General features: G+C 45.8%; 1 long non-coding RNA gene across 1 annotated transcript; it reads left to right on the forward strand.

Annotated features, from left to right (window-relative positions):
- Positions 1-388: 388 nt before the first annotated feature.
- Positions 389-13,659, forward strand: LOC144105253 (uncharacterized). Its single transcript, XR_013308738.1, has 2 exons — positions 389-700; positions 12,362-13,659. It is a non-coding gene; the product is annotated as an uncharacterized LOC144105253 (long non-coding RNA).
- Positions 13,660-14,094: the final 435 nt, after the last annotated feature.

The following is a 14,094-nucleotide window of genomic DNA, read 5'->3' on the forward strand; positions in this document are numbered from 1 at the left end:
CGAAAAGCCAGTGGCGTTTTGTTTCTCGCTCCCGTCACCGCGCAATTTTTGCTGAACAAATACAGTATCTGAAAAACAAAAATTAAACATGAAAAAGTGCTTAACAAAGCCCCAGGATAGAATCCTCTCTCTCTTTCACGTTATGATCAAAATTTCGGTGCTCAACCAGCCATCATGTCATCAGTGGACATGCGCACGCCTGCGCTGTAGTAATCAGCAAAGTGACTTGAAAGTGCGGACACCGCGTTGCAAGGAACCGGAAGAGGTGTCTGCTGTGGCTATCACAGCAATCTTAGCCTCGACGACGGGCAGAAAACAAAACCGAAGGAGAGGGGGAGAGACAGAGATATAGCGCATTCGCGGGTGGGCAGAGCATTTCCATCATCGTTCAGTGCTAGGACGACAGCACGGCAGAATGCCTCCTGGAAAAGTTACCTACACACTCGTCGGGTTCACAGCAGACCTCGACTGGAGGCCTGTGCACTTCGTGAAGCCGCTTCCATGTGTCAGAGTGTGCAGTGCTTGCGGACTGGTGCGCACAAAGACGGCGGTTCTTCCCTGCCCACACGCTCTTTGCGAGTCCTGTTACGCGCAGTGCACACAGGGCGGCGATCGACTCTGTCCCCTGGACGGCCTGGTGTGCCCAGAAAAGGACATACAGTGGATGGACTTTCCCGCCCAAGAACTGCTGAATGAACAGGTGAGTGAGGAAGTCGAGCAGTACCGGTTTCTCATTTGTTATATTGGGTGTTTAGGGTGTAATAAGAGCTGCGTACGTGTGACAAAGTAACGCGTGAGCGGACGACAGCACGACGCCTTCATATGACAAAAGGTGAACGTCTTGCTATTCACGGATGCGATTAAGCGGCGAGCAGTGAAGCAGTGACAGTTAGAGCACGTTTTTTTAATCTTCAAGTTTAAGCAAACTTCCTGCAAATCAGAAGTGCTAATGTGATAGTTTACTTGTTTATTGCTATAGGTGGGAGGGTTAAGCGCTTCCCCTCCTCAGTCCAGCCCTGAGATGCTAATAAAGACTTAATCACAGTCTCTGAAAGTTTAGCCTACGGATGGCTGCGACAATGAAGAAAATTGCGAATAAAAACTCGGCCGGTATCACAAAAATTTCATGAGCGGAATTCCACGACAGCTTTCAAGCCGTTTTATTGGGGCCGAAAATTGAATGCCATTCGTTCATCGGTGCTCTCTAAGATTTAATTTGTGCACTCTGCAGAGGAAAAGCAATCCCCAGAGCCCGCAAAGATTATTCGTTAAATTTTCTTCCCATAAGCATATGCGCCGAAGTGGTTCAATATCCGTGCGTTAAGCACCCGCATGTGGCGAATCCAAACAGCGACAATTGCTATCGCAGGAGATGGAAAAGCGCTTCGTTATCGTAAAATTCCAGCACATGTAATACAGTCTGCTTTGTGACGTACACATTTCCCACCAGATTCATGTGGTCCGTGCGCATATGTCCGTCTGCGAATGAGAACACTACCAGTAATCAATAGAGCCAGACCAGCTCGAAAATTCAATGCAGCAAGCCATCTCGCGTCATCATCAGCCTCACTGCACCCACTGCAGAGCTAAGGCTTCTCCTATGTCTCTCCAAATAACCCGGTCCTTTGCCAGCTGCGCCCACTTTATGCCTGCAAAATTCCGAATGTCATCCGCCCACCTAACCTTCCGCCGCCCACTGCGACGCTTGCCTTCCATTGGAATCCACTCCGTTATCCTTGAGGTCCAGCGGTCATCTGGCCTTCGCAGTACGTGCCCTGCCCATGTTCTTTTCTTCTCCTTGACTTCGACTAGAATGTCATTAACACGCGTTTGTTCCCTCAACCACTCCGCCCTCTTCCGTTCTCTTAACGTTAGTCCTATCATTTTTCGTTCCATGACTCCCTGTGTTCTCATAACTTAAGCTGAACCCTTTTCGTTAGCCTTCATGTTTCTGCCACGTAGGTGAGTACACGCGAGATACAACTTTTGTACGCTTGTCTTTTGAGTGGTATTGGTAAACTGCTACTCATCATCAGTGTGAACCTGTCATATGCGTTTCACCCCATTCTTATCCTCCTAGTTATTTCCCCCTCATGATCCGTATCACTCCCTGATCCGTATCCTGTCACTCCCTGGCCTAGATATGCGTATTTATTTACCACTTTCAGCACCTCGCTTCCAATTGTGAACTGTTGTTCTCTTGCTGGACTGTTGAACATTAGATTGGTCTTCTGCGTGTTAATTTTTAAACCAACCGTTTTGCTCTGCCTGTCTAAGTAATTGACCATGCTTTTCAGTTAACCTCCTGAGTGCCTCACCAAGGCAATGTAATCAGCGAATCGCTGATTATTTATACATTCTAAATTAACTGTGACCTCCAACTCTTCGCAGTCTCGTATAGTATTTGTTTTTACTCGTTCGTTCAATTATATGACACCTGACTTAGTTGTTACAAGCTTCTCCCTTTTTCGACCACACACGGCGCTCTCCAGCGTTCGTCACACTTTTCTGCCTGCCTTCGATCAAGCGCACAGATGTTCTATTAGTGGGACAACACGACCGCCATGGCAGTTTGTTGTTCTATGCGCCTTCAATTGCCAGCAAACATTGTCTGTAACCAAGCACCTGCTAAAAATTTCACTTTTTTTTCGCGGCCTTTGTTCACTCTATAGTGGGATACAACTTTAAAAAAACTGCAGTTGTCAACACTGGGCCACGTTCCGCGGCGTACTGTATCACTCCGCTAGCCAGTCACGAAAGTAAACTTAACAAGCTTCGTAATATTTGACTTTATTAAACAAGCCAGGTATCAAAATTCTAGGGCTCATGGCTTTTTCTCGTGATTAGCATCTTGTTTAGGTGACAAGAGAAGTTTTAACAACAGAGTTTTTGGTCGTGGTGTAACTCTGTGCGCCGGTCCTAAAAGTGGGCGGAGCTGCAGTGCAGACGTAAAGGGGTCATTACAGCCTATTTTCACGCGTACGCTGCTTATCGCATTTAATTCTCAAATGGCTAAATTAAAATTCCCCTAAGTTTCAGTTGATTCTGTGCATTAAATATTTTTAAAACGAATGTTCTCCGTTTCTTCTGCGAACTGCTTGCTGGTGTGGCAACCTCTGATCGTTGACGTCAGAGCGGCATACTCGCGCCGTGTCGTCTGCTGCGCGCTGTTGAGGTGCTTGCATGCACACCGTAGACGGCGGTCTTTCAGATATAACTTTACCAGCGAAAGCACGAGACACCTGGAGAAGAACACAGGACAAAGACGGCGGTAGCTCGAAACGTATTCGTTTATGCGAAGCATACTAGCCGCACAATAGAGCTCTTCCTTGCTGCGCCGCGCGCGGCCGCGTAGCTACCACTTGACCTACATCGGCGCACCACGTGATATGACGTCACTACAGCTGTGAAAGCTGGGGCTCAACTCGTGCCCTCGCTTGCGGACGCGAAGCCTCCGCCGGCGGCCTAACTCCCGCTCCTACTGCTAGGAGATACTGACGTCACGCCATTGTATAAAAGGCGACGCACTCGTTGAGTCAGTTGAGCAGCGAGATGTCGGCTAGGGAAAGGGCGGCTCACCAGACCGCAAAGCGCAAGTTACAAAGAGCCACGGAAACGGGAGAAGAACGAGAAGTACGGCTTGCCAAGCGACGTATGCTTCGCATCCTAGGCTTAACGATAAGCTAAGCCAGGCCATTTTTTTTAGCTTATCGAAATAAAATGCATTTTCCGTGTTTTCTTTCCGGAAGGCTTCTTCGGCTTAGTACGCGAGATGAGTGATCCTTGGGAAAGCGGACTTGCTCGTGGCACCCATTTTCGGATTATTGAGGAAGCAGAAATCGATGGACCCTGCTTTATTATTTACGCTCATAAGCATGTTATTTTTATGTTATGAGTGTGGTTTCTTTTGAGCAGGAAAGTGCTCCCGTATGTGAAAAGCGGAACGTATGTGAGAAGCGGACTTCCTAGCTGCATGTGTGCATTTGCAACTCGAACATACATTCCCTTCGGCTCGTAGAACCCTTTTGCAAGAACGAAGCCGCTCGCAAAAACCTGAGCGACTCGAATGCTTTCACTGCCCGCACCAATGAATAGTCGCCGTCGTCTAAATGAGTGCTTGAAAATAATAGTACATGATTTAGCGTTACTGTGCGTGCGCATTGTGGCCTGGAATGCGACGATCACGAAAGCTGCAGACCCGCCCTTGGGCTGTTTGCATAGCTGTGCGCAAACAGTACTGCTCGTTTGCTTAGCATAAAACCCAAGGCGGGCTCTTCTTAACATGAATATTACGTAGTGTTGCTCACAAGTTGTAGTTTTACTCAATTACACACTATGGTAACACTGCAATAAGCGCTGCTGATGCTATATCGCCTGCTAGGAAAACGCTTTGCATAGGACCGGCGCTTCCTGCTAATTGTATTTGATTCCTCTTATATCATAAGTATTTGATTTTAAAGCGCTTTAGCTAAAAATACGTTCAGGAGTTACCTGAATCAGTGAAAACAACAAAGATTGGTTGTCCACAGTCGACGCGACGGCTGCTGCCGGCTGCCTTCAGCACCTTCTTATGCAACTAGAACAGTAGTCATACAAGCTTTCCAGAAGTAATGCTTCCATATTTCTGTCGCCCACTTCAATAGATGAAGTAGAATCCATCATAAATTCTCTTAGGAACACTTGTTCACCTGGTGATGACGAAATAGCCGTTTTTCCGATTAAATGTGTTGTTAGAAATATCGCTAGCCCTCTCGCACAAATCTGTAATAGAATGCTGCTCACAGAAGACTTTCCTGAAAAACTCAAAGTTGCGCGTGTTACAGTGATCTTCAAAGGGGGAAAGAAAAATGACCCGAATAATTATCGCCCCATTTCAGTGCTGCCACTGTTTTCAAAAGTAGCTGAGCGTATACTTTTCAAGCGAGTTTATAGCTTCCTCCAAGCTAAAAATTTAATTTGCGCAGAGCAGTATGGCTTTCAGCAAGGTAAATCAACCCAAACAGCACTATTAGACATAAAAACTGTTTAATTCAGAATTTTGAAAATAGTCATTACACTGTTGGAATATTTCTTTATTTTTGTAAGGCTTTTGATTCGGTTAAGCATTCAATATTACTTAAAAAGTTAGAGATATACGGAATTCGTGGAATTGCCAATAAACTTTTTGAGTTATTTAAATTCACGGAGGCAATACACGATATAAAATCTGTATTTGGTTTAGTAAACTTTGACGTGCCCCAAGGTTCTATTCTAGGGCCCCTTTTGTTCATTGTATACATCAATGACATTGTTAATATTCCTTTAACTACTAATATTGTGTTGTATGCCGATGACACAAACGTGTTCTTTTCAGGCACTAACCTACACACACTTGAGCAGCAATCAAATGTCTGGCTGAAAGAGTTAATGGTCTGTCTCTCTGTTAATCAACTTGAATTGAATGTTAACAAAACGAAATTCATGCTTTTCCACCCAAAAAATAAGCCAGTAGATCACCACATCTCACTTCACTTTAATAACCAAAGAATTGAAGAAGTGCATAGCATTCGGTTTCTTGGTGTGTATTTCCGCAGTGATCTAGGGTGGAGTGATCACGTGAACAACATCCGATTGAAAATGGCGAGATCGTTATGTGTGATTTACCGATTAAGACACCTTTTACCAATGCAGGTTAGAAAACAATTATATTTTGCTTTGGTGCACTCTCATCTAGTATATTGCAATCTAGTATGGGGTACCTGCAATAAAACTGATTCACATAAATTATTTGCCTTCCAGAAAAGAGCCTTACGTGCCTTATGTATAAATCCAACTGATGAAACAAATCTCTTCAAAACTTTTCATGCACACAGTTTCCTTGACTTACAACTTCAGCATAGCGATTCACATGTTTTATAAAATTAAGGAGGATTTCACTTCTTTCCGGAATATGTACTTTTCTAGAAACATTAAATATGAATTGCGCGTGGTTTCCCTATCTGCTACAAGATCCAGAACGAATTATGGAACACAAAGTGTAACTAACCAAATTGCAGCCTTATGTAATGCGCACCCATCTTTAGTGACAATGGCTCAAGAAGCTACGAGCTCTATTGCCTTTAAGAAAAAATTGAAGTTTCTCTTTCCTGTTTTGTAATTTTGCGATTACTTGAGTCTAGTTGGTACTGATTCTTTTTTTGTTTTCTTTATATTTATACTCCTGTGCCTGTTATCAAAATTTCTAATTATTTTCGTTTTTTTAGTTATTATATGTGTTGCATTTATGATCAGACAATTCGAGCGTAACGATGTCATGTTTTTGTTTTTTTTAACATTATAGTAACGTCTTTCTCTCTTGTCTCGTGATCAGGTTTGATACCCTTAAGTGTGCTGTTCTTTTCTTGAAAATGATTGTTTTTTTTTGTAAACATGATTTGCCGTCTAGTCACCAGTGTCCAGATGTGTAAGCCGGAGTGTAGGCCTCGTCAGGAGGCAAGCTCTGTCTGGCTCCTTTTGCCTCTCCCCGGGGCATATTGTAATATGGCCGAATAAACTTTCAAACAAACAAACATGCTGCGCAGACCGGGTCACATATCGGCTCTTCCGCTTATTGTGCTCGCGCCCTGCGATGTAAGCGGTCTTCGCTTTGAGGGCACTGTAACCAAAACAACGCTCGAGAGCTATTTTCAGGCGCTAAAACTTGCGAATTCACTCTCCGCAATCGCCGAAATCAGCACACACACGAATCCTCCGTACTCGCTAGGCCTCGTCCCGAAAGGGGCCGGCGGTCTACCGTCGGCCGAAATTCAAGCATCTGGCAGGAGTTCCCCGGTGATTAGTAAGAAAGTGGGGAGATATGAAATGCAGCCGCTCGTTTCGCAATTTTCGATACGGGTAAGGTACACAAGCGCAGTTTTTCGGGATGGCTATTCACCGGACGTGAAGCTTTCGCTCGGCCGCACAAGCCCAGGCGACGGCGACGAGCGGCACCGTCGTGCGGCGTTTTCTGCCCGTGTCGCTTGCCTCGCCGATAGGTTCTATGCGCAGGCACCGAATGAAAGCACATCTTCGCTGGTTCACGCACATCGCGTATGTCGCCGTGGCTAGCATCAGGTGCAATAAGTTTTAAAATTCTTAAGTTTATAGAATGTCATACCAACTATACTTCTCCTTTAGTTTCTCCTGTACGAGAGCTCCGTCTGGACGGCGCGATCTGCTGACAGCTTCGGTTTCATTGAGTTTATTTTTTTCATAACTATCCTCATGTCCGACTGCGCAGTCGGAAAATATTCCTTGTTTATCCAACATCATGCACATGCTGCGAAAGTATTCGGTAAGGAAAAAATGAATAAATTTCAAATTTTTGAACTCGGCGAAACCAAGCCATGGAGCTTTAAACGAGTTTTAAAGCGTAAATTATAAGCTACCGAGATGGTACTCGGGAACAAAATCAATCTTCTATCCAATATAATGGATGGTACAATGTTCGCCATATATATTTAACACTGCATTACGGGTGGCAAGCCAAGACCAATAGAGACAAGTTTCGAAAATGGCTTAGCCAATTCTGGCAAAGAGTGGGAGAGCTCTGGCTAAAATGGCCCAGGATAGCCAGGTTTTGAAAATGACTTCACCTATTCTGGCAGACCTATTCCTGGCAGACCTTAATCTATTCTGGCAAACATTGCATATTATAGCCGTGATATGATGATGGCACAGCCAATATCAGATGCTCATTGGTAACTCGGGGCCTACTTAGGGCCACGCTTTGCCAGTGTCTTTCTAATATTGGCCAGCATTCATGCGCTGTCTGGGTAGTCCCCCATCACACTCTTCTGGTTCCCACTAAGCTGACTCATTACACTACTGCGATACGGGGCAGCTGGTCGTGCTGATGTCGTCGTTGGTCTAGCTTGACAGATCAGTGCGTCAGCGATGGCCTTTGCATACCGACCAGCCTGCCGACCGCCGATCGCTGTCCCATCGGTCTAGTGTAACTGGACCCTATGCCTACATTCCGGAGAATAACTGCGTTATAATTATTCACGCTTTTACTGCACCAGTCACTCATATATAGGGGACGACTGCTACTTCGATCACCCGCGGAAGTACAGCGAACAAGAGACCTCGCTGCGCACATTGCAGCTACGAGAGCACACGACGTTGCTTCGTGTTTTCCCTGGTGACGTCACGATAGCATTCAATATGGTGGTCGCTACCGGTGGGAGGAGGTTCCTCGTCTAAATTTCGATCCCCTTTTTTTGGAATATACAGCGCGTCCAGGGAAGCCAAATTTATGAAAAAAAAATTTAGGAAATAAGAAAAAAAAGTGAATAAAGGGTGCTTCTGTGCACAGCACTGTAAAGTCAAATGGAAATTATGTAAAATCTTGGCAGTTCTAAGTGAATTGTACGAACGAACTGATAATTATACAAAAACCTGTCCAAATAATGAGCGCCAAACACCCGGTGTGGCGCCTGATGCTGTCTCATGGCATGCGTCCTACCACTGTAACCATCGCGTGGACAGTTCGTAAATAGACACACTTGAGCATATCGTGTACCATGTTGCCGTTACCGCAGCACCGGGAGCCAGCCCACTGCCGATAAGCATTCGCCAATTTGTCCAGATGCTGCAGGCGTGCGCTCAGCTGTCGGTTACCTGGCGCCATCTGGCGCCGTCAAAGCGATTTGTGCTCGGATGTTAGAGACATTTAGTATAGCCTATGAGCGCTTACCAACGTTATACGCAAGCATTTAGCGGGAGGTTACACTGGAAATCGCATGAGCACATTTAGTTTAACGTATGCAAAACCGAACGCAACGATAGCCCTGGCCGCAGTGGCGCCATGTGGTGTTAAAGTGTGAAAATATTTTGTGAAACATTTTTCACACTTAGCCAAGGTTTTTCCGGTTCTAGCGCGGAGATCGCCAGTTCATCACCAGTTGAGTCGAGTCAGGGCCTAATTTATTTGAAGTAATTGAACCGAGCGCTGTTTTAAAAACATGTCGAGGTGTTTCGGACCCTTGTGTCCACCGCCGAATCGACTGCGTTTGGCAAGGCTATGAATATCTTGTCGTAAAAATCCAAACTCAGCCAATTCACAGTCGCCAATGTCTTGTTATAGTTAAGAACGGCGGAATCGTTACACTGAATCGTGAATTGGGCAAGTTTATCCCGCATTCGTTATGCGGTTGGCGAGGGGAGGAAAAGCGAATATCACGTGTGCCATTTGAATGCAATGATTATGCCTAAAAATCGAATACCATTGAGCGCGTTCCAATTCTCTAGACGTCCGACAAGATGTCTAGTGTGACGTCTAGGAAGCCGTCTACATGTCCACATATTGGAACTTGTGTACTGCCCGTGCCACGTCGCGGCATAAAAATGTAACTAAATGTTATGGACAGTTATACTGCAATTTTTCTTAAACTTTGCAATCAAAATCATTAAAACGCGTTTTCAACAGTTCGCATATTTTTTGCTGCAATAATTTTACTTGCGAATCAGACTGGTGGCAGCGCCTATCAGTCAGTCTACTTGTAGCAGACCGTATTGTCCGCAGTCCGAAGACGACGCTAAAGACATATGCATTATTCTTTTATTATTCGCACTATTGTTGTTGCTGTCCTCAAGAGCACAATGCTCCTCCAACGTGCTCATCCAGGCGAACCTGTAAACATAAAAAGATTAAGAAAGACCGTCAACACAAATTTAATATGCGAGAAAGGTGATACTGCAACCGAAAAACACATGTTTGCCATTAAACCTGCTGTTTGCCGTACGTTTTACTGAGCGGCGGCCATAAACCTGATTACAGCAGCGAGCTTTAATCCTGCACCGACTAAAATCAATTCGCAACACGCCGGTGTCTTTTTTCTGAGACTGAAGAGATAATGTGCACGAAACATTTGATGCAGCTAATATAGCAACCGAAAAACACATTTGTAAACAGTTATGGCAGCCGTCTTAACGTCGGCGAAGAGCCCAACGACAGCGACGAGTTTTAATTCATAAAATCAAGGCGCTAAGAGCCTTCATCTTCAGATTATAAACAGACCATGTAAGCAGACCTACCGCCTCCGCTGCTATAGGAAATCTTTCAACAACTCTATTCTCTCCTGCGTGCATCACCGCTAGGAATCGCACGTCCACGAATACTGTTTAATTAGCCACTAGTGTGCGTACCAATCAACTTAAAGGAATGACTCACACTTAAAGGACGGTGCCTATCCATACTCTGGCAGCAGTCCGACGCTGACGAAGAGCACGACTCGCTCCGCGTACGTCAGCTCCGCCATCTTTAGACAGGAAGTTAGCCTGCATTGATGTTGACTTCGGCGAAACAGTCTTCTTGGACTGCTTCGTGAGAAATGGAACGCGTCCAAAGATGGCACCTGTACGGCTAGACGTCTAAGTAGGAATTGGAACGCACCCATTGGCGAATTCTCACCGAGCCCCCCGCAGGGGGGCGTCTGCAGCTTGCAGGCGTTGGTGAGTGGCGACACCACGGGTTCCCGAGCATCCGCAGGGAGATCCTCGAAGTGGGATGATTGTGAACGGTGCATCACCACGGACCTGAGCACCCGCGCTTCGCCGTGCGTGGCATCGCCGTGTTCCTGGGAAAATGGGGATCCTGGTAGTTGAGCCGATGGCGAGCGTTTGGACCTTTAAAGCCCCTCGGTGGAGGCAACGCACCACTTTGGCCCCAGCTTCCTGTAGACGGCAGCTCTGGCTTGACCCGACCGGGGCTTGACCCGACCCGATCGGCAGTCGCCTTTTCTGTCCTCCTCTCCATCTATTTCTTTCCTATCTTCTTTCTGACTACTCTCCTGTTTCCTCCTCGTTTAACAAGGGTGGAAACTTGGGCGAGCCGGTAACGATGATCCATGGTATATGGGAAGCGCAAAAAACTGCACAAGGGACAAAGAAAGACGGACAACACAGGCGCTAACTTCCGACTGAAAGAAACCTAGGCGGCCAAAACGAGCGTGGACCGTGAGTGGAACCAGGCGCATGCGCTCGGAAAGAAAAAGAAAACCAGGTGAACGAGGAATAACGGATTAACTCTTTCCGCTTTTGCACACCGGCAATTTTTATATCTTTTTAAAAATCTCCAGAAAACCATTCTTTATACTTTGAGCTTGGCACATGGTAGCCTTAGTCGCTTATGCGCCATTAAACCGAACACAACACAACACAACGAATTCTCGCCGAAGCGGGTGACGGGCGCCGCCATCTTGACGAGGCTATTTTTCCTAGCGTACGCAAGAGCACGCGCACTAAATTCGAGTAACAGCGTGCGTAACGCACACGTACGTTAAACCTCAATTTCGAATAGTGTTTGGCGCATGCGCACTACGAAGCACGCTATTTAATAGCGTACGCTATGCCTTTGCGTATGTCTGCGTACGCTATACAAAAACTCTATTGGCTGTGCGCGGGCTCCAGTTACTCCGGTAACAGTAACACTATACACTGTATGCTAAAGGTGTATAGAAGTTAACGCCCAGTCGGCTGAAACCGATTTTCAGTAATCGTCCCAAGTCCTTAGTAGGACCGCCCTATGCCAATACATTTCAAATATTGGCCCGATTGCAAGTGCTGCCTGAGTTGCCAATGTAAAGTACACAGCCTCAACAGCATCCTAAAAAAAGCAGTCTCTGAAGCGTTCGCACTTGAGAGCTGCATTTTCAGGACAAATATTAATACGAAAGCGTTAAGGGGTCCTGTTCAGCGGAGAACCGGGCATCGGCTACAGCGTGTCGAGAAAATTTGGATTGGTCGACAGGGTCATGACCTCAAAACTAAGCACAGAACATCACTAACGTTTCGTCAATATTCTGCAGGGTGGTGAGGTAATTCTACCGCCAATACGTTGTGACTTTCAAGAAAGTAAAGAAAATTGCGCCAAAAAGAAAAATGGTCGAGCTTGACTGCCACCGCAAACCCTCGCATACTGAGTATTGTTCGTTCGACTCTGCAGAGAGGTGGCCTTGTGTGTGCTTGTGGCAGGATGAAAAAAAAAATACGGCGAAATTTAGCGGTGATCAATCACTGTAACGGAGGAAATGCGGCAACATTCCACTCTCTTATTAAACTCCTGACTTCTTTTCGTCCAATCAAGAATGTGATTGTGATCTCTTTTTAATTTTTGTTGTGTCTGTCTTTGTCATGTTCATATAACTTGAGTCATTCATAATTCGGCGTCTTTCTCCCGCCCCAAGCAACGGTGGCGGAGACACTTTTATTTATATTTTATCTTGCATCATCAAAGCCGTACACCAGGGATGACAACGAAGTCCTATCTAGATGTTTTATTGTTCTTCTCACTTGTATCTTTTGTAATTTCAATAACTAATGCTTAGCTCTTTAAATGCAGGTCTGCTGCTGGAATGAAGCAAACGGTTGCACTGCCATAATGGCTGCCTCGAACATCACCCAACACTTGCAGCGTGACTGTCGACACCACTCTGCTCGATGCCCAGAGTGCTTGGCTTCAGTTCTTTGCAACAACATGTGTGCGCACCTCAGATCGGGCTGTTCAAGACTCGCAACCCGTCATCCTCCTCCAGAGCACGGAGGGCAGACTGGGCAAGATGAGTCACTTTTGACAGCTTTGAGGAGAGCCCTTGATCAGCACACAAGCGAAATCAGGGCACTTCTGGAGCAGTTGCTCAGCATTGGCAACACACGAGCCGACCGACCGAACGAAATTCCTGAAGGCGTAAACGCCGTCCGAATGACTATACAGCAGGAAAATTTTCAGGGAGCCCGAGAAGGCCAAGGCACATCAAACGCAAGTGTCCCCCAAACAACCACTTCTAAGCAGGAGCTGGAAGCATCCTCAATCTCTGCAAGTGAGGCAGTCGGCAGTCTCTTGAGCACAATAACTTTTTTGCAAGGAGAAATTAAAGGTGGACTACAGAGACCGACCGGACAGATGAATGACTACTCTTCATGGTTTGATGCAACCATCGATGAAATCAAGCGTGGAAATAAGGAAATCGAAAAAGCGTTGGCCTCCTTGAACAGGCTGATTTGCCGCACTGTACACGGAAGATCACAGCGTCATTTTTGTGTCCAAGGCTTTCAATTGCTTTACGGTAGGGCTGTGGCGCACGGATCCGCTCCATATGAAACCGAGTTAATGTACCTGCGCGGCTACCGCATGTCTCCTGCGGTTCTGTTTGCGAAAAGTGGTCAGTCTCTGTCGCTTTATTTGGGTCTGCAGCTACACAAGGGCAAAATGGACGGCGTTGTACGATGGCCTTTCCAACACAGCTTTAGGCTTAGTGTGGTGCACCCGAAGGAATTGACGAAACGGCAGCTGGAATTTAAACCCTCCCCTTTATGTGCATTCACACGAAGGCCCACAGAGACATCGAACGAGCCGTTTTATCATACTGAAGGGTCCCTTAATCTGTTTGACCTTGTACGTGACGGCTACGTGCATCAAGACCAGCTCCGGATGACATTGGAGTTGATTTTGTGAGTCGTACTTGCATGATGGGGCCACAAGGACGTCGTGAAAACGCCTGAAGGACAGTGTTGTTTATGGAACAAATCTTACCTCAAGGAGCTTTAAGTGCATCGTCACCTTTGTTTATATCGACTGACCACTACGCATCACTTTTGTTTCGAGCAGACTTCTAGCGAAATAAAGTTGTTTTTATGTCTCGTAGAGAATCATATATCTGGGACTATGATCGATCAAATAACTTTTTGTGAGGCCGAATTTAGAGCTTAAAGAGAGCGATTATTTTCAGGCGCTTACTTACTACAGCAAAGCCTTTTACAGCTTTGGTTTATACCAGAGATATCCCTTCATGAAATGTACTCGACAGTTATGAGGCCTTAATTTCTTAATGAGTTTTAGAATTTGGCTCAAAACAATGCAATTCAATTTAAATCAACAATCACCTCAAAAGCGAATTGCAAATATAATATTTAGACCCAACCGTCGCAAGTATTAAAGGGGTCATCCATGCCAAACGCAGCAGAGTTAGCGCTTGACGGGCCCCCTCTAATCTTTCGTATAAAAACTTTTCGCTCTCAATTGTACGGTCTAAACGAACTACCCTTAACGAGATTTTGGAAAAAATTTCCAGGTCA

The sequence above is a fragment of the Amblyomma americanum genome, chromosome 9 (assembly GCF_052857255.1).
Source record: "Amblyomma americanum isolate KBUSLIRL-KWMA chromosome 9, ASM5285725v1, whole genome shotgun sequence".
Taxonomy (NCBI): Eukaryota; Metazoa; Arthropoda; class Arachnida; order Ixodida; family Ixodidae; genus Amblyomma; species Amblyomma americanum.